This window comes from Lonchura striata, chromosome 2 (assembly GCF_050655825.1).
Source record: "Lonchura striata isolate lonStrDom1 chromosome 2, ASM5065582v1, whole genome shotgun sequence".
NCBI lineage: Eukaryota > Metazoa > Chordata > Aves > Passeriformes > Estrildidae > Lonchura > Lonchura striata.
The window spans coordinates 116627271-116648815 of NC_140704.1; the positions used below are offsets into that span (position 1 = coordinate 116627271).

General features: G+C 34.2%; 1 long non-coding RNA gene across 1 annotated transcript in view; it reads right to left on the reverse strand.

Annotated features, from left to right (window-relative positions):
• Positions 1-621: 621 nt before the first annotated feature.
• LOC110484797 (uncharacterized) overlaps positions 622-21545 on the reverse strand; it is a 30927-nt gene continuing 10003 nt past the window's right edge. The window contains exons 3-4 of the long non-coding RNA XR_004147831.3: positions 14203-14272; positions 622-1742 (exon numbers count right to left, since the gene is read on the reverse strand). This is a non-coding gene — a long non-coding RNA (uncharacterized LOC110484797). The remainder of the gene's footprint in view (positions 1743-14202; positions 14273-21545) is intronic.

The following is a 21545-nucleotide window of genomic DNA, read 5'->3' on the forward strand; positions in this document are numbered from 1 at the left end:
GAGAAAATGATATTTGCTACTTTAAACTTGATGTCTCCATGTAATCCATGTAAGGTCTATCAATCATACAATATAACATTTCAGAAGACTGGCTGAAAAATAAGTGGGTAAATGTTTCTGCTGCTAGCTTCTCTGTATAAGATACATTGAACATAATTTTCAAAAAATGAACCACATGATCAATGTTGTCATTTGAAGTATATGCAGATAGTGAATACCACATTTATATACAAGTGAACTTGAGCTGATTGCATTATTCAACAAGCTTTGAATGGAAACTGCCTTGCAGCCAAGTCTATTTGATACCTTGCAACAAGACATACATGCCAGCTTTCAGATAAAGTGAGTTTCAGTATCCCAACATTTCACCTGATTGTACCTGTTTATCATTTCACCGACCATTGCCTTCATCTAAATGTTCAAGCCTTTTTCTCCTTTTCTTTTCTTTTCTTTTCTTTTCTTTTCTTTTCTTTTCTTTTCTTTTCTTTTCTTTTCTTTTCTTTTCTTTTCTTTTCTTTTCTTTTCTTTTCTTTTCTTTTCTTTTCTTTTCTTTTCTTTTCTTTTCTTTCCTTTCCTTTCCTTTCCTTTCCTTTCCTTTCCTTTCCTTTTCTTTTCTTTCCTTTTCCTTTTCCTTTTTCCTTTTTCCTTTTCCTTTTCCTTTTCCTTTTCCTTTTCCTTTTCCTTTTCCTTTTCCTTTTCCTTTTCCTTTTCCTTTTCCTTTTCCTTTTCCTTTTCCTTTTCCTTTTCCTTTTCCTTTTCCTTTTCCTTTTCCTTTTCCTTTTTTTTTTCTTTTTTTCTTTTCATAATAATTATATGCTACGTTGGAAGGAGTTCCCAAGGATCACTGAGAATGACTCCTTTGTAGTGTTAACTGAGTATTTTCTAAGTCTTTCAATAATACAAAATAACTTGCTAGTCATTGGCTATATCCTTAACTTCCTACTGACATCTCAGACTATATTAATACATTTATACATTGTATAAATATATATATATATATACATATAATACTATATTTATATATTGATACGAAGAGGACAAAATAAGAAAAATAAAGTAACAGGCAATTTAAAAAACCAAAACCAAAACAAATCAACAGTGGCAATCCAGACAGTTTCTTAGTCTGAGCTCAAGGTCATGCATCTGTTGTATACCACTACAACTTAATGACCTCTCATTTCTTTTGGGTTTTGATTTTCACTTAGGAGCAGCAATTAACTGGTTCAGAATTCCATGTGTAGTCTTAAAAAAATTGCTTTTTTGATGTAAATCTGAGAAGACTTTGGGTAAGGGAAACCTAAATTCCCCATCTTGCCAGGCTGGCCTTGGCTAAGGGCCAAACTCCCAACCAGCTGCTTGATCACAACCACTCCTCAGTGGGGCAAGGGAAGAGAACAGGAAAGAGATTGCTCACTAAATGCTGTCATGGACAAAACATAGACAGAACATAGATTTGGGGAAAATTAATTTATTGCCAATTAAAATTGTTTCAGATAAAGACAAAGGAAAAGAACATTAAAGCAATATCTGCCCTCCCCACTCTCCCAAGATCAGCATCCCTCCAGACTCCTCTACCTCTCCGCCAGCTGAGTAGCCTGGAAACAGGTGGGTTATACACAGCAGTTTCTCTCTTCTGCCCCTTTCTCCTGACATGTTTTACCTGCTCCAATGGATGACTCTCCTTCTTCTCTGTCTTCTCTCACTATTTTTTTTTTCCATCTCTTGTAGCTTTGTTTCTCCCCCTGTAGTGAATGAGTGTTTCACATCACTCAAAGACTCACTGGTAAATCTTGGCAAAATAGGTTTAATATTAAAGTGAAAGCAAGGCAAAGTTCATTGGCAAGGTTCACTCTATTACTTACTGCATGTTTAAGGCCTAGAGAGAAAATCAGGCTAAAAGTTAAAATCAATCAATCTAAAATTAAAATTAATGTAAAGGGACCTATGCAGAAGCTTAAGATGGAGAAAGGGTAAGGGTAGGAAAGGGTAAGGATAAAAGGGAAAAAGGGAGAATCTCCTTTGAGTCACACGGCTCAGATTGGACCCCCTTGCCAAAATTAGTCCTGGAATGGAACAAAAGTTTAAAGAGGGCTTGTTGGGTAGCACAAGTTCCTGAGAACAGACAGTGTCTCTGAAAAGCTCAAGAGTAGCTTAGCCCAGGTGCTGTTCATCAAAGCCAAGGCCAAATGAGCATTTCTCAGGTCATAGTGCAGCCCAAGGGGAAGAGGAGAGTGTTGTTCCAGCACACCCCACACACTCCCTCCAGCATTTTCTGCTGAATTTTGAATATTTTTTCCCAGAGGTGATGCTATGCTGAGCTCAACTATGCCCTTGATGTGTCTGTTGGAACCAGCTGGATAGGGGAAATTGTGGCTTTTTCCTATGGAGGCCACCCCTGCAGCACCCTGGGCACCTGAACCCAGCACAGTCTGAAAATCTCCACTTCTTCAGAGCCCCTAACTCTTGAAAAATGTGGTTTGTGCACAGATAGTTGTGTTTCTGTTCAGCATCTCCTCAGAATAAAAGTTATTCCTTCTAAGCTGTATTTTATATTTTATAAGAAAATAAATTACAGGCAGACAAAATAATCAATAAACTCTTCACTGTTTTAAGCTATCATGCTATTACTTCTCATTATATATCAAGAGCATCCTGATATTAATATTTTTGAAGTAAACTTGTATAATTTACCTGCCTTTCCTGTCTGCAACAAAAATTATTTTTTTTTGTATTTCACAGTGATATCTTTCCAAGAAGAATAGTATCCTTTTGGCCTGGTAATACCCTTAATCTCTATTTTTCATAATAGCAGAAGCTGAGAGCTTGCTGACAAGCAGATGACATAATTAAGGTTACATTTCTTCACTACTGCCTCTGGTTTTGTTCATAGTAGACACGCACATTCTGTGTCATTGCACATTCAGTATTATAGTCTTTTCCAATGACATTTGTAGCTAAGCACATTAATATTAAAGGGCAATGTGCCTTTAAGTGGATCGATAAGAACTTGACAATATAATATATAATCATAGTTTCTTATCATATGAGGTTTTGTATGGTTTGATTATGCTGTCTTCCTCTTTGTCATTTTTGTCCTATACAGTAAAGAGTGCAGAAAGCATGAGGAAAACTATTCTGAAAACAGCAATTCAGAATTATGGCCATTGAGCTCCATGGAATGAATACACTGGACATTTCTATGATCTCTAAGTATGTAAGCATCTGGAGCTATATAGACAAAATAAATGCAATTCCTTTCCTAAGGTATCAAAAAAATGGCATTATCAGTAATAAAGGAGGAGGAAATAAGGAGAGTTTTCTTTAAGTATTACAAGCTTTTTCTATAAATTACAATTTTTTTCTCTAGCTATGCAGGTACTCAAAGTGACTGTGGAACAGCCATCTTTAGAGCTACTCAAAACAGGATTCAAAAAGACATTGAGGAATCTGATCTAAATTTGAAGTTATGTCTGACTTTGAAGTTGACCTTGGTTTGACAAGGGGATTGCTCCAGAGATTTCTGCCCATCTGAATTAATCTGTAAGACCACAATTCTAACAGCCTATATCTTGAACATGATCATGTTTAAAATGTTATTATCATGAGCAGACCTCAGTCGCTTTTCATAGTCTGTTTTTTTTACCCTATAATGCCTAGGAAAATATTGCCACTACTAAGTCTCACTCTATTTTGAGAATACAGAATGAGCCAACTAGCCTAAATATCCTTCTGCTTTTTGTTTTCAGTTCTTATTTTGGGCTTTTTTTTTGATGGTGGGAGGGAGAAGAGAGGAGGTGTTGTAATTTTCAGGTCACAGATATTTTTTTGCCTTCAAAACCCATAAAAATCTAGTATATACAATATATGCTAATCAATATAAAAGACTATTCTTAGTACTTTAAAGAGGGAAGTTAATCTGTCTCTGTCCGTCTCATTCAAGCAAGTGCAATTTAAACCAATGTTTGTGTTGATTTTCAGAAGATAGTTGACACTCATTCAAGATTCTTTATCTGCTGACCACAGAGTCCTTAGAAACAACTGCAGAATCCAGAGCAGAGAAATATATTTGTTACTAATAAAGCCAGCACCCTTCTATTTTTGATGAAAACAATTTTCAAACATCTTATACCATTGAAAATGTTTTTGAAGGGAATGCATGTACTTTGAAGCTACCAGCTACTGTTTTAATTCTTTTATCAACACTCCCAGTTGATCCTTTAGAACTGCTTAAACAAGAATAATAAGTCTTGCACAATATACAGACTCACAAAATACAGAATGGGAGTCTTGGGATGATATGGACAGCCCATAAAATTATGATGATAAATCTTATCCATCAATTGTGTTGAGACAGAGAATTACAGTAATGTGCCCTTAATCAATTTTAAGTTTAGATGAAATTTAAAAACATAACTCCTTGCTAGTGTGTTTCTTGTCATCTCTAATTCACTGATGTGTAAGTGAATGAAACATTTGTCAGGAGAAAAATTAATTTGACATCAAAAAAGATTACTTCTAAGTAAACATTGCTTTGCAGACTCACAAAGATGATTGATTCTATGCTATTTATCATCCAATCTTAGTTTAATTGACTTCTTTTGTTTATTTTTTTATGTTGGTCTCATGCTTGCATCCAGCCATAATTTGTTGCTCTCAAAATCCTGATTTAGTCTTTCAAATATTTGCAGCATTTGGTTTTACCACTTTTAAGAAATTTCGGCTCATGATTCCCAAGTTTCACTGACATATTCAGGAACCTTTTATTCTTTTTGAGTAGTGTGCAGTACTAATACACAATTTTGTTAACATTACCCACAGTGTCCCTGCTGTTAGTAGTGTCTATTATGTTCTATCCTTTCTTTCTGCTGCTAACACCTTATATGCTTTTGATTTAAGGCTGTTTGTAAAATAATTGACAACAGTTTTTACCAGAAGTTATGAGATACAAAATAATCTGAGCCTGATGGTAAAAATAAACTGGTTAGATTATGGCATTATTTTAATTGCTTGACTGGTCCTTCTCCCAGTCTGCAATAGTAGCCAAAACCATCTAAAAGTGCTTACAGGAATTTTTCTGCCACATCAGATTTTGTAAATGATACCCTTCTATCCTCTCATGTGTAGAGTCATCAATTAAAGATTTGAAGAAAAACATAAAGCCAAAAAGTCCTCACTTTTCAAGGGCTGTATTTTAGAATTCTGTACAGACAAATTTTCAAATTGGCACTTTTGCACAGCCAAGCTGAACAATCTTAAAAAACAGTTAATGCTCATCACTTTTCCTTTGCAATTTCCCTTCTTTTCTGATTTTCAGTCCTACTTCAATATGATTTAATTTTTAAATAAGATAGGAAGATTGAATACGCAAACCATTCCTTTGGTTTCCTTTTTTTTTTTTTTTCTGAGATACTGAATAGTTACAATGTTATTTTAATCTCCTGGGCAGCAGATAAAGACTTTTTTTATCTTTAACTTAAAAGTTCGGCCTTTCTAGAAGGGCTGCCTTCCTTACTTTTTAAATAAATATGTCTTCCCAGTATTTATTAATATTTAAATGGATTAACAAATCCAAAGTTCCAAACAAGAATTTTGTTGTGCAAAGATCTATATCTACCCCAAATCCTTTCAGTTTAGAATTTCTCAATTGTAAAAACCAAACAGCAGGAACTTCAATATTCCCTGGTGATTCCATAGTGCTAGGCTAACTAGCATTGATAGCGCTATTTAACTTGTATTAACCTCCTGAAGATGTCATTTAAATGAAGGACAAAAGAGAAGGGAAGGGAAGGGAAGGGAAGGGAAGGGAAGGGAAGGGAAGGGAAGGGAAGGGAAGGGAAGGGAAGGGAAGGGAAGGGAAGGGAAGGGAAGGGAAGGGAAGGGAAGGGAAGGGAATCGTAGAGAGCACATCTCATCAGAAACCTTGAATTCCATGCAAACAAAGGTCTCAGCTGGAGAGCAATTACCAAAATCTAGCCTGAAAAACTTTGAACTATCCATCCTTTTGAAGGAAGAAGAACAAGGGTGAGAAAGATGCAGAGCTGTTGTTTAAGGATTGTGGGGATTTCAGTCCTGATATTTAGCCCAGTAAGCCATGCTTCTAGAAGTAAGCATTTAATCCATTTACAAAATCTGTTTCTGGATCCAAATTTATCTAGTGCATTAAATAGATAATCCTTCCTTAGTCTGTCAAATTACTTTCTGGCACTACAGAGAACAGGAAGTGCTGCTAGACATTTTTAAGTTAATATTTGTCAAGATTTCCGAAAGGTTAGCTATTTTTTTTAAAATATTTTCTGTCATTAAATTACACTTTTTTTGGATATATAAAATCAGAAACAGTAGCTACAATTTTTACTGTAAGTGTCAAATGAGGTAGGGGCTCTTTCTAGTCTTACGTTGCTTTATTAATAACCTATTTTCTTAAGCAAGGACACTTGAAGCAGCAGATAATATAAATGCAATGTTTTTCTTGTGAAACACTGATTTAAATACTTCTATGTTACAGAAAAACGTCCTACTTTTCTTAATTAACATATTTGATTTTGGCATATTAATTTTTAAAAAATTTTCTTAGTTTTAAAACATATGTAATGTATGAGGTATAGAATGCAAGAATGAAGCATAAGGACATCCAGGAAGGTGATTTTAAGCTTGGCAGTAAAAAAGACTCCTAGAGATTAGGAAATAACAAGAAAAGGAAAAAGCAAAAGTAAAACAAAGGGATAAAGAATTAGCACTAATAAAAACCAGTTTGATACAAGAGAGAATTTCTTTTGGCTTTTGAAAATATGAGTTAATATAATACACCTGTTTAAATAAATGTCACTTCCTCCATTGAGTTCACACCCTCAATCTGAAATTTAAGCACAGAAATGAAAATATCTATGTAATATGTACACTTTATTTACACTTTTTCATTTGTAACCTTCCTCTTTTGCACAGATTGCTATGCTTATTCTGAGAGTGTTGCAATAAAGCTAATGTCCTAAAGTCTGTAACCCAACATCTGAAAAAGTCCCCTAAAATGTAAGAGGACATGTTTGTCAGAAGCACTGATCAATACCTTTTTCCCAAACTTTAGTATCTGTTGTGGAATATTTGGTCTTTATAGAAAGCTCACAATTAGTTACTGTGTTGAATTTAATTAGGTCATTAAAAAATAAGTGTTTATTGTAACACATAATGTACAATGTTCTATCATTATTGCCTTTCAAAGATTTCTGTAGGACAAACCAGGCAGGCAAGAGGGGAAAGAATCATTAATTAAAGGGCATGAGAGAGGAATCAATGCCCTACTTATTCATATTGCCCTTTGTTACTCTCATCACCGAGAAATTGTCATGTGGTTAAGTACATAATTAGTCATCTCACTTTGGCTGAGTAGAGCAACAGGTACAGAGGTTTCATCTAGACCTGCCTGCTATTTTTGGAGGCAGGCTAGACAACTGTAAGAAGGGGAAAGGAAGTAAAGAACTTATCAGAACATGCTGACATGGGGAAACTAAATATCTAGTGTTGGTTGTTGTCATTTCTGGAAGAGAGGGAGGGAAGAAAAAAAAAGAAAAAGTAAATAAGAAAAAGTAAATAAGAAAAAAGAAAAAGAAAAAGAAAAAGAAAAAGAAAAAGAAAAAGAAAAAGAAAAAGAAAAAGAAAAAGAAAAAGAAAAAGAAAAAGAAAAAAAAAGAAGAAAAAGAAAAGAAAAAGAAAAAGAAAAAGAAAAAGAAAAAGAAAAAGAAAAAGAAAAAGAAAAAGAAAAAGAAAAAGAAAAGAAAGAAAAGAAAGAAAGAAAGAAAGAAAGAAAGAAAGAAAGAAAGAAAGAAAGAAAGAATGAATTGATTATGTGTGTATGTCTCCAGTGTAAGAAGTTCTTAAAATTATTTTAATCCCTGCACTAAATAAATTAAGGGTGAAATTTCTTCTTTCTGTTTGCTTGGTGGTTGTTATGGTTTGACACGGGTACAATGCTAGCGCTCCTATTAAAATGTAATTTTTTAATTGAATGTTGTGAAATGTGATTGAGAACAGAGTAAAAGCAGGCTTAAGCTTTATAACAAGGGAAAAATGTTATTAAGTTATTACTACTATATTACTATAAAAGAAAAAAAGAAAGGAAAACAACCTACACAAAATTTGAAATGAAAACCTTTTAAAGCATTATTTTTCTTACTACCTAACTCAAACTACAGTGAGACACAACTTGGACTTTAACCAGGTTCTTACTTTTTAGATAATCGATATTTAGTTTATTGAAGGAGAGAGGAGTTTCTCTTGTGCCACAGACCCCCCCTAAGAAACACAGCTGTTATATCCTGTGTTTCTATATTACTCATAGCACCACCTAGAAAAAAAGTTTGCTTTAGTGATCTTCTCTTTTTTATGCACGGTGCTCTCACTCCTAATGCATAGATGGACAGACTGCTTTTAGGATTTTTTTTTAATGATGCTCTACCAAGAGGGGAAAAAAAATACAGTTCAGTTTTTTATTTTTGGGACTACAGTCCCCCCTATTTTTTCCTGAGGCTGAAAGTCTAAGAATAAAGATTTTCTTCTTTTCTTCTTCTCTAAAGACAGAGAGTACTACTACAAATTTCTCTAACTTTTTTCTGTTCATTCTACTTTTATTTTTTCCCCGCTGAAGCATGGTCTCTTCAGTTCACTAGCATCTTCTTAAAATGTAGCTTCTCTTAGGAAAAAAAATTAGTTTAGTCTGTAGCTACTAAGAAAAAATCTAGCTAAAAGTTACTCCATCATCTCACCCTAACTTTCTTTTTTTTCACAATCTTAAGTTTCAAGCTGTTTCTCTTTTTTTTTTTTTAATTAAAGATGATTTATATTTTACAAAACTTTTATTTCTCAGAAAGGGTTAAAAGTCCCGACTCTTAAAGATAGCTTGCTACTCACATTTTTTAACTCCCACAAGTAACTAGGCACCTTACAGCCCCTCCACTCTTTTCCTTCCCCACAGCATACTGCTAACAAAACTGCCACTGTTTCTTTTGAGAGAGAGAGAGAGAAACTCTGAGAGAAAACAAAAACAAATTAAATTTATTTACCCTTCTATCTACAGGGAGCTAGTTTAGTTTAGTTCTTCTACCTTCTAGCCTACCTCAGTCAGGTCACAGGGCCTTCCCCTTCCCGACCCAGCCAAGCAAGAAAGAGACTACACTATGCACTAACCAAAACTAAAAAAAAACAAATTTTCTTAAAAATTCTGGTTTTAACCCCTCTGTGTTCTCAAAAGCATATCTATCTTCAATTAATTAATATTTAAATTAACCTCTTTCTTCTAAAAAAATTCTTCTTCCGTGTTAAACCACAACAGTGGTGAATCTGAAAGATTAGACTTATTACCCATTAGATGTGGGAGGAACAGACAGGAAAGTAATTTACTGAGATAGGGGAGACTGGCTGTACATAAAATAACTGAAGTTGCCAAAAGGTGGAGAAGGCTCTTAGGCTCTTGGCAACAAACAAGGACAGTGAGATTCAAAAATCACTGATAAATCACCGAGTATAATGAACACAGCAGTATGCAAGCAACATGAATCAGTTTCTGAGAACTTGAGTGGCTGGAAATATCTTTATCTCAGCTGTAAACTGTTTCTCTCTACATTCTTCATCTTTTGTGCTACTAAAGTATAATTAACTTAATTTATTATTGAAGGCTTGGGGTATTGTTTGGTTTGGCTTTGTAGTTTTTATTTTAAATTTATATAAATTTTATATTTATTGCTTAATAGAGTTATCATTTTGAGAACAAAAGGCACTGTCAGTTTCAAGGGTCTGAAAAACTAATGAGAAGAGTAATACTTTAATGGAAAAATCTACAGGTTGTCTGAAATAGTGTAGGAAAAAAAGTCATATTCTGAGATTTAGACTAGAAATCAATGCAACAGGCACATAATAAAGTCACACAAAAGATTCAAAGTAGGTGAAACAAGGCAACAGAAGTTAACTTTAACTAGAGAATTCTAAAAGACAAGTTGGGATCTGTGTTCACTGTGGGTAGCAAAGGAAGGAAATTAATCTAAGAATGAATGCTTGTCCACTGAGTAGCTATCCAGACTCCTAATCTGACTTTAAATCATATGATTAAAGATTTATTCCCATGATATTTTAGGCTCCAGGGAAGAATCCAAATAAGGACAATATAGTCCCATCCAAATCTACACCATAAAAATATGTAGTAATGTGAGTGCTTTTATTTTATCTGGTAAGGCAAATTAAATTTGCAAAGTTTCATGATCTTATTAAATAATTTTTTTTAAAAAAAATTGCCTACAGGTTTTGATACAAGCAACCATTCATATTCTGAATGCAATCTAAAGGATGAATGACTATCATATAACTGAAGCTTGATGCAGTGCATTTTGTCTCTGATAACAATACAAACAGGTTATATTAATTTGCACAATGGAAGGCAAAGCAGGATGAGGTTTGTTCTTGCCAAAAATGAAGACTAAAATTTTATTTTAGGTTCTCTGAACCCTAAAAAATCCTGATGAGGGATAAAATAGATTTTTTTTCTATGTTAAAAAGTACTTAGCAAAGTAAGTTTCTAGTCCTAGGAGTTCTTTTGACTACTGCAGTCCAGACATTATCATTAAATGAGTCTTTTTTATTTATTCTCAGACAAATGAATGACTGGTCTCATTACCATTGTACAAACCCTCCAGGAAAAACAATATTAACTCTCTTGATGCAGGGTTTCTTTCGAGAGCTAATTACTTTGCACAGAGTCTGGGGCTTGCTTTGTGAACAATAGTCAAAAAATGCTTGCTGCTTAAAGCAGTTACACATGGTAAGATTTCATTTTAACCAGAACTTTGACTCTTAAAGCTTGTTTTGAACTGGATATCACGAGATGTCTAACTTCATGTTGACTGTAGACACTGGCAGCCCTTTTGAATATTTTTGTGATTATTTTGCTATGCTCTCTATTTCTGCTTAGCTAATATTAAACTGTTTTGACAAAAAAAAAAAAGGTGTCAAGTGCTGCATGAGGCAATTCTCCCTGTAATGATTGTGCCATTAGGATTAGCATTGACTAATTTGGTAGGAGAAGAAACTCTGCTGATGAATTAGGCAGTAAGCAACCCCATTTGACACCTTCTAGTCTTTTTATAGCAATGGAACTTGCATAAAGCACTGAATCACTGTATCAACAACCTCCTATTGAATTTATCCTAGCAGGGACAGCTTTCACTGGAACCTCTCTGTTCTCCACGGGAGATAATTCCTTTTTGTAATGGAAACTAAGCATCTTCTATACTCTTTGTATGTTAAAGCAGAGCAGATTATGGGAATCCAGGCTTTCTCCACACCTAAATTAGATTTGAGACGGTCACAAGTGGAGGCAGAAAAATTTTGACAATCCAAAAAGAGGTTACCAAGCTAGGGTGAAAACTAATAATTTTAATGGGAAGAGATGACAGCTAACACAAATTGGTTGTCCTTGAAGATCAATAAACTGTTCAGTGAAAAAAGAATCCATTTTCACATAATGTGGTCTCTCTCATGACTGGGTAGCTCTTTGCACTTAAGTGGCAGACCATATGAAAAGAGTGGCAATTTTTGTGGTGGAGTAAATGGATAAAGGGATAGATATCCCAATTATGAACCTCTCTAAAAAATAGAGGAATATTAAACCTTCTCCATAAAGTAAAAGACAGTGTGAGAAATATATGAAATATATATACAGAGAATAGAGGAGGACCACCATATGGAGGAATATCGGCTTTTGTTACAATCCCTTTGAGATATCATCAGACAGGTTACAAGTGCTAATCCAATTTCTCACACCAGGTTCTCTTCATAGACATGAATAATTTTTGAAATTTTGAAGTGGACAACAATGTCTAAGAATTTCAATAGCTCACTCAGTCACAAAGTGATAATAAAAACTAAGTTGATATTTCTTCAATAGTCATAATATAGACATTAGGAAACAGAAAAAATAATAATGAAAGAAAAAAAGAAAAAAAAAGAGATAATAGTATAAATTCATGACGTAGAAATTAAGAGTAATGGTAAAATATTTTCTGATTTGACAGTATTACATTTCCCCATAAAAATACATAACTACTTGTTTTCTTCTGATATAAAACACTTCACTGGAACCAGGTATATTTACACTTTAGAAGTGTAATAAAAGTGAGTACAAAGAAATTAATCCTTGGCATCAGAAAGAGTAGGCAGTCAGAAGAAAATTAGTGGTGAATTCAGATAAAAGATCAACTTTTCATCAGACTGACATCTGAAAAGAGGCTGTGGTCATATTTATACCTATAGTTTATTGAAGTGAAAATAAGGATTTTAAACTAAATTCAGAGTAGTTTTCTAAGCCTTTATAAGAAAATTGATAAATTTAAACCATACCTTTTTACTCTTTTAGGTCATAGCTGTAACATGGGTAGAAGACTTGTATGAAGACTTTAAACATGAAATATTCTATCCCACATTTCTATGCATACATTTTGTTTTAAGGAGGAAAAAATTTCTAGAAATCAGTGTTCTCCCTTTAACAGTAAAAATTTCCTCCCATTTGTTTTTGAATAAATAAAATATTTCTGGATTGTTTAACAATATTCTCTGTGTATGCTGATCTGCTGTAAATTTTCTGAAGAAAAAGGGGTTTAATGAAGCAGCCACTATTTACAAGTGGAAAAAGCAACAAAAGAATATAATGTACCCATAGCTTTAAATGTGCAAGAAAAAATACAATTCAAGAATACAGTACACAGCTCAACTGTGTTTTACTCTGTGAGAGTTGGAAGTAAAGAATTTGCAGAAAAGAAAGTTTATTCACTCTATCTTCTATATTTGTGGTGGTCCTACGTGGCCAACAGCCAGCATCCATATACCTGTTTATTTCTCAGCCATAGGGCAGGGGGAAAATAGAAGGAAGGCAAAAAGACCTCTGGATCAAGACCTTGACAGTTTAACAAGGAAAGAATGAATTGTTCATAGAAGCAAAGCACAAAGAGGATTCACCAGTTATCAGCAGGCAGATGTTTAGCCCTTCCTGGAAAGGAGGCTCTCTGCACTGGACATTGTTGCTTAGGAAATAAATTCTTTACCCATAAAACTCCCCTCTTGGTCCTCCTTTCCCTAAGATTTAATACTGTGTAGTATAAAATATTCCTATGGTTACTTTGCATCTGTATCCTGATTGTGCTCCCTCCCTGACTCTCACCCACCTTCAGCCTTTTTTCTGTGGGGAAGGGTGGTGGTGGTGTCGCTTAACATCAGAATGCAGCTCAGCCCCCACAGCTACCCACAGACACCCCCTCAAGTAGTTGGAGGAGTAAATCAGAAGGGCAAAATGAAGAAAATTAATGTGTTAAATAAAGGTAGATCGATAGGTAAAACCTGTGCACACAGACAAAGCAAAATGAGGAATTCATTCACCACTTCCCATGGGCAGAGACAGATGATCAGCCTGTTTAAGAAACTCAAGCTTCATCATGCATAATGGTTACTTGGGAAGACAAACCCCATTACTTCAAACATCCCCCTCCACTTACTCCTTTCTACAGATTTTATTTCTGACCAAGATGTCATGTGGTATGGAATTTCCCTTCCCTCAGGTGGGATCAACTGTTACAACCATGTCCTCATCCCTAGCTCATGCTCACCCCCAGTCTACTCACTTGTGGGGCAGTGAGAGAAACATAAAATCCTTTGATGTTTTATATGCATTGTTCAGCCTTAAGTAAGACCCCAAAGTATTATCAGCATGGGTTTTGTTACAAATCCAAACAGAGCACATATCACTTTCTATGACGAAAATTCATTCCCCTCAGACAAAATCGTACCCAAGGGGGCAGTTCAGGGTAAAAAGAGAAAATGCCTTAATGATTTGCAAGCACTGTTCAGAAGTAATGAAAACATTACAAACACTGAATTCATTACCAACACTTCTTTAGTTACAAAGCACATCAGCATACAGGCTAATGTGAAGAAAGTAAACTCCATTCCAGCCAGGTGCAGTAATATTTTTTTCATATGAACTTCTAAGATGTCTCTTTATGGTGCTATGTTATTCAGCCATCAACTTTTTTCCAGAAGAACATTCAATAATCACCCTTGTCACTTTTAAAGAGACAACATTTTATATTTTTAATGGTGATGTGAAACAGGAGTACCACACTTCAGAGTTTAAAGCAGTGATAAGACTTTAAATTATCAGGTACTACTTACTTTTGATTAAGTGTCCCACTGGTAGACTTTCAGTTGAGCCTCATCTTTTCCAACAGCCAGGCATGTAAAACTCAGAAAGGAAATTATATTTTTAAGTACATAGTTCATTAACAATGGATAAAAATATCAACTTTCTAATTATTTTAATATCTCAGGTATTGCCTGATACTTTTGGTTCCATTTCTTCATCAGAATACAAAATTGTTCTGAAGTAATACTGAAGTTTAATATGAAAGGAAACTAAACCGTATCAATAAAGAAAGAAGTGTTTGAGGTTATTATGATCCTGTATTAAACAAGAGATCATGAAATACCATCAAAGACTTCGAACAATACAAGATCAACAAGGTTAAACAATGAATAATCAATCAGCAAGGAAGAAACAAGAAGCATGTGGAAAGACAGAGCGATAAGCAGTCCAGTAAGAAAAAATAAAATAAGGATGATAGAGGAGAGAAAAACGTTGAACAGAATGCCTATAAGGATTTATATCAAAAACTTGGAACTTAAGTAAGCTTATTTTCAAAAAGTAACAACTCTGATTTTCTTATCAAAAAAGTTCAACTCATTTAAGATCAACACACAAAAGATCAAGAATTTAAAAACCACAAAAAAACCAACAAAAAACCCCACCCTGCAGCATATCTGAATCACTTGGAAGAGCCTGACCTACATGCTTATCTATTCTTTCCTCAGACAGTAATGCTGTATACTTAAAGACCATACCACAAATTCAAAATTGCATTGAACAGCAATCACCAACTGAAATTTGGCTGATTATTTTCTTTATTTTTCTCTTGAAAAGATTAATTTCAATCTGTTGCAATCAAAGAAGCAGAATCTCCAATTATCTTAAGTTACACAAAGAAGTAATTTTGGAAACCAGAACAAGAGAATGAAAGCAATATAGAATCGTAATTGTCCTTAGTTAAGTGCAACTTCAGTATTCATGCTGTGGATTCAGAGAGGTTCAAGGGTAAATTTTCAATGAGAAATTAATGTACTTGTCCTTCTTAACCTTAGATCTTGAAAGGTCATTTTTAATTATTGGGGAGTGGTTGTTTCTATGTGTTTGTTTGTTTGTTGTGTGTGGGGAGGTTTGGTAAGTATAAAGGAAACCCTTCCTCCCCTTCCTTCTCCCCCCCATTTAGTGTCAGTCTGTTTGTAGCGTTCACTTTAACAAGACTGATATTTCTTTTTCAGCCAAAGTCAATAGCCAGTCTCTACTCACTATCATTGCAGTAGGTTATCAGTTTAAAGACATGACAGGAAGTCTGAGCCATTATCAAGAGGAAATATCTTCTACACTTAGCATGAGGTTGCACCTATCAGTCTCTCTTACCCAATTAAATTTGTTTTGCTGAAACACAAGGTGAGAATCTCTGATAAATAATCAACACCTTCTCAGAAAATCCTCTGCATATCCAAGAGATTATACTGTAAAATTAAAAAAAAAAAAACAACAGCTTTTTTATGGTAATATTTCTAAAAAATAAAAACACATTATAAAGGACAACCTGATCCTTGGGGAAAAAAATCAAATTAAAAGGAAACAGTTTTGAAATTATGTGTTAAAGGTTGAATAAATTTTATTTCAGGGAAAAATATAAATTGAGAAGTAACCACTTTCAAAGCATTGGTTGAAACCAACATTTCTGTACAATCAGAAGTATCTGATAATCTTAAAATATTCCACATTAATTCCTTAGATACCTTATTATTACTCAGATATAAAATAAGTGGAGATTCCCATAATATGGCCTACAGCTACTTTTCCTCTCTTGTCATCCATTGTGTAGTCCAACTGGAATACGATATGGCCAGTTTTCATTCAGTATATATAAGTATGTTTGACACCCTGCTTCATGGTTAACTGCTTCTGTGATTTTTTGAGACAAGCAGGTAATCCCTGGAAGAATAGAAACATCTAATAAACATATTCAAATAATTTTTATTTCCTCACCTTCTGTGAATCACCTTAATTTACTAAAAGAAAGACAGGAATGATGATGAATATTTATAGGATAGTTATTCTAGTTGATTAAAACAGAAGGTAACAGTGATAATTATACTATTTAAAGAATAATAAAACTAGCCTCCTACTCAGGTTTAGTTTATTACTCATGTCAAGATTTACAGCTATTAAATTCAACCTAAAGTTATGTCTCTTCTGTATAGAGATATAAATGTCAAAACTTCTCCAGCAACAGACTATAAAACTACCTAACCAGAACTGGCAGAACAGTTTCTCACTATAAAATATGGTGTAGTTAATCCAGCAAATAAAGGTCATGTTTAAAGAAACAGAGTAAGCAGCATAAGTGAGGACTAACATCTTTTAGTAAATATAAATTTAACAACTAGGAAAACACAATAAAAGAACTCCATATATTTGCCTCCAATCCCTCTCATCAAGAGCAGAATTAATTTATTGTTTCTTGCAATTTATTTTTAAAAATGATTTGTGGCATTATAGGGACAGAATTTTTAAATTTACAGGTGTAAAAAATTAGCAATATTTACTTAAAATATTTTTCCTCTCCTTTGTCATCTTGTTACAACATTTACATAATCACTAAATGTAACAGAAATTTCAAAATTGTCAAACCTCTCCTTTGAATAAGTCATAGGATTATTATGGCAATTGTGACTATACTCCCTTCACATATTAGTGGATATAGTGTAATGAATAGAGGATAATTCAAAATTTTCAAGTGCAGTGGGTTGATGGTGAAAGAAAAATATGTTTTATTTAAATATATAAAGACAAAATATGCAGAATGGGGCAGATAATCAAAATGACAGATTCTGACCATGGTCATGATATTTGACTCATGTTATAAAGTTCAGTCAGTCACACTTGAGTTCAGTGCTCTTGGAGCGAAATGTGATTTTGCAGAAGCAAAGCATCACAAACAGCTAATTCTGTGGTGACAAATTGTCAGGTCTCACACTGTACTTCTGGCATTAATTATTGCCACTCTCCCAGACAGAAAATTACTTTATCACCCCAGCTGGTACCGGGCAAGGATTAGATGTGTCACATTCTGAGGTCCCAATTAGTGTGGTTATTAGCAGGCTAACACCTCCAGGCAGTGAATTGGGTAATTCAGCATTTTGGAGAGAAGCACAAGATTTCCTGTTGTGGAATCACGGTGCCTTGAACACACTAACCAACATTTTTTAATCAGGTTGTATAATTACAATTTGCACTTCAAAGTAATATCCCAAGCTCCCTAGTCCAAAGCCACTGTTTCCCTACAAATCTATCTCCCTTCAGTAGTGACTGCCAGTTGCAGTGCCATAGCCATGTTATACAGAGGGAACAGCTCATCACTAGATATTACAGAAAAACATAATTAGGTATGAAATTTTAATATTGTGAAATATGTTTTTAATTATATATACCGTGATATGTTTATCATTTAAGAGGCATTTATCATGGTGCAAAAAATCTTTAATGTTTTTGAAGGTTAAACTCAACCTTCGTTCACCAGTCTCAAAGTCTAAATGAATTCTTTCCTTTCTTTGAGTTTCCAAATATTTTGTAAATGGCTTATAAGTTGAAGAAAATTAATGAAACAGAAATTGAATGGAACAAAGTAAAGAAAAAACTCCTGATTCAAAATTATAATTTCATAAATGTAGTGCACCTTATCTAGTTCATGGAATCATAGAATCAGTAAGGGCAGAAAAGGCTGTCAAGATCACCAAGTACAGTTATCAACCTTGCACTGCTACTATATTCACCTTTAAACCATGTCTTTAAGTGCCATATCCACAGGTTCTTTGAGCACTTCCAGAGATGGTTACCACCATGGGCAGTCTGTTCCAATGTTTTACAGTGCTTTGCATGATTTTATTTTTTTTTCCTAATATCCAAGTTAACCTTCCCTGGCACAACTTGAGGCCTTTTCCTGTCACCCTCTCACTTCCTACTTGGGATAAGAGACTGATTCTCTCTAGTCTACAACTTCCCTCTAGGTACTTTTGGAGGGTGATAAGGTCCCTTCGAAGCCTCCTTTTCTCCAGATAAACAACCCCAGCTCCCTCAGGCACTCTTCAGAGGACTTGTCCTCCAGACCCTTCCCCATCTCTGTTGCCCTTTTCTGGACTCCCTCCAGCACCTCAATATCCTTGAGACCTCACCACTGCCAAGTACAGGGGGACAATCCCTGCCCTGGTCCTGCTGGCCACACTATTGCTGCTGGAGGCCAGGATACCATTGGCCTTCTTGGCCACATGGGAACCCTGTTGTTTTTCAGTATGAATTGTTTTGGCACATTGTGATTCAAAAATACAATTTCTTCTCTCTTGAGCCTTGGTCTCTCTTGTCTTCCTCAACAGAATTTATGAAAACTACAATTTTTCTCACACACACTTTACATAAAAGTTTTTAATTAATGTTACACAACAAAAACAAAACAAAAATAAATTAAAATAATATTTAGACTACTTTTAAAGTAACATTATTTTACTCTTTACAGCATTAAGTGTTTATTTTCATTTATTAGGTAGTTTTTGCACTTGATCACCAGACAAGAAATCTGAAGTTATCTACCTATAAAAGCAAAAGAACCAGAAAACCCACTATTTCACTATGATTTTGTAGGAAACTTTTTTTAAAGAGTATTTTTTTGCTGTTGTTTGTACTTTTTTTTCTTTTATATTTTGAAGATTAATAATATACTGAGAATCTGCAAAATTAATTTTGCAATAAACAAAAGTAATTGAGAAGATTATGTGGATCACAAAAGAGTCAAATGCTTCCAATTATCATAAGAGTATTACCAAGGTTTTGGAAAAAAGCATTATAATATCTGGATAATTTTTCTCATTAGACTGAATTAATTGGTTTTGGATGGGGTACAGCTAACTTTCTTCACAGTACAATTTATTTATCTCAATTTTTTTAAGATTTGAAGCAGAAAAGGGTTTTTAGCTCTCTGTTAATTTTGTGAAATTATGACAAAGCCTGTATCGGTTTCTTTAATTTATATCTGATTCATAGTGTGGTTGATAGTGAAATGTAAATTTCTATTTAAACACAGAACTGGAGATTTATTTAATTTTTGTCTCTGAAATTAAAAAATTTGATGTCAATTTTAGGCTTGTGATCAAAGCACTGGAATACAAAGTCTTATGAGCTAAAAATGCAATTATGGACTGTATAAGAGATTAATCCTGGACCTAATAATAGAACAGTATAATAGAACTGTACTTAGAATATTTTTTGTAGCAGACAACAGAACTAAGAATGACTTTTGAATCATTATATTTTTAAACATAATTGAATTAATACCGGATTGCAGAAGATATTTAAATATCCTACCTGATTATATTGGAAACACTGACTATGTTGAGTGCTGCTGGCATTTAGGTACACATTCATTTAAATTTTATATTATTCTAACAGATATAGATGTGGTCATTTAATAACAAATAGAAGTCTTGAAATAACTGCTGACTTCTGTCACAGAGGATGGAAGCCTCTGTCCCTCTCCTAGGCTGTTTGCCAGTTTATCATTGGTGACTATGAGATTTATTTCATCACACACAAGAAACTGCAACCAGGGAAGTTCCCTCAAAGTGTCTACAAAACCAGAGTCTTATAGTTAAGTAGATGTTATAAAACACCTCAGTTCAGAGCAGGAGATAATGACTAGTTAACATACACTTTCTGATGACAGACTAGTTAAGACATACTTTCTGATACTGCTTTTTTCCCTGCTCAAAAGCGTTAGAATTTTTTGTTGTTGTTGTTAATAACATGTTTGTTGTAACATTTTTTTTTCATCTAGGAAGAGAAAAGGATAAAGATGTATTTTTAATGGTCTTCAGGAAATAAACCCATTGTTCTCAACACATGGGAGCTGTCTTCTTTTTAGGAACTGCTGACAAAATAGATTCACTATGTACTATGAAGAGAATTTTGAGCCAGGCACACCATCCTGTATGTCCTAAGCCCTAGCTACTTGTCATAACATGCCATCCGAGCAGACATCAGGTGAGATTCTGATGGCTAGAAGTTAATGTGTGGAGCCATTTTACAGGGAGAGTACAGAATCCTGGAATTGACTGATGTGAATGAAGATATGACTGGATATTCCAAATCTCAAACAGCATCACTTCTAGGCATCATATATTGCAGCATGTGCAATTGAAAGTTAGTGTTCAGTACTCCTCTTTTCTGTTCTTGGACTTTCAAGCAACTCATATACCCAGCAACATTAGTTGCCCTTAGAAATTATGCACCCAGCAGCTCCCTGCTGATCTCCTGGACTGAGATGTGTGACACTGTCAAACATTTCTTGGTCCATTGTTTTCTCCTTCAGCCTTTGCTGACTTGTTCAAGCAAGGCAGACATCTCCAGACAAATTGTAGACACCCAAAATTACTGCCTTAGGCTCCTCAGGATGATCTTCTTTTATCTGCTGAGGAAGAGCATAGAACATCAAGATTTTCCTTTTAAGCCTTTTTCTGGCTCTTGAAAATTGCTAAATCTCGGTTTTCAAAATAGAGCTTTTGAGGGGTTTACTCTGATCCTTCTGCTTGGGTAGTATTATTCAGCTGCTACTAAATTGCAGCCTGGCAGGAAAGACACTGTTAGCTAGTTCTTCATGAAAAACCCTATATTCAACAACTGCTTTCCTTTCTTAGAGCTTACAGATGTGCTTTCATTCCCTGGATTTAAAGAATTGCTCCATTTTGGCACATAGTTTAGGCTTCATATGCCTATTACAGTATATAGAGCTGAGAAACAGCTGGTGCTTCACTGCACACCTTAGTTTTAGGTAATAAATAAATACAGTTCCTAGAACCATGGGGAACTGCTGTTCATTTCAGTTCACAGTCAGTGTACTATAGGCCAGAAAAAAAAGGATCTATAATTTAAAATGTAAATAAATGAAATAATAAAAAAAAAGTTACTCTAATACCATACAGAATAAAGATGATTTTGATGAATTTTGAACTAATAAGGACTGACTAACACTGCATAAATATAAGCATAAGAATCTTAGCAACATTTAACCATTGTTTCCATGATCCACTTCTATGTTTTTTTTATGCTATTCCTCTATGTGTATAAAATACTTCAGTGTTGGCATCATCAAAATAATCAGTTTTCCAAATTTAAATCATTGCTATACATCACCAACCCAGAGTAGCTCGCATGAAATTTCATATACTCCTTGGTGCATATCAGTAATTAATTTGTAGAAAAGTTATCTAATAGAAATTATTTACTTTGTAATGTGGATCTGTCCTGCTGAATTTACATAACACGAAAAAAACACAGGAATTTTTATTTCACAAGTGTTCAAGTTGTAAAATCAATGACA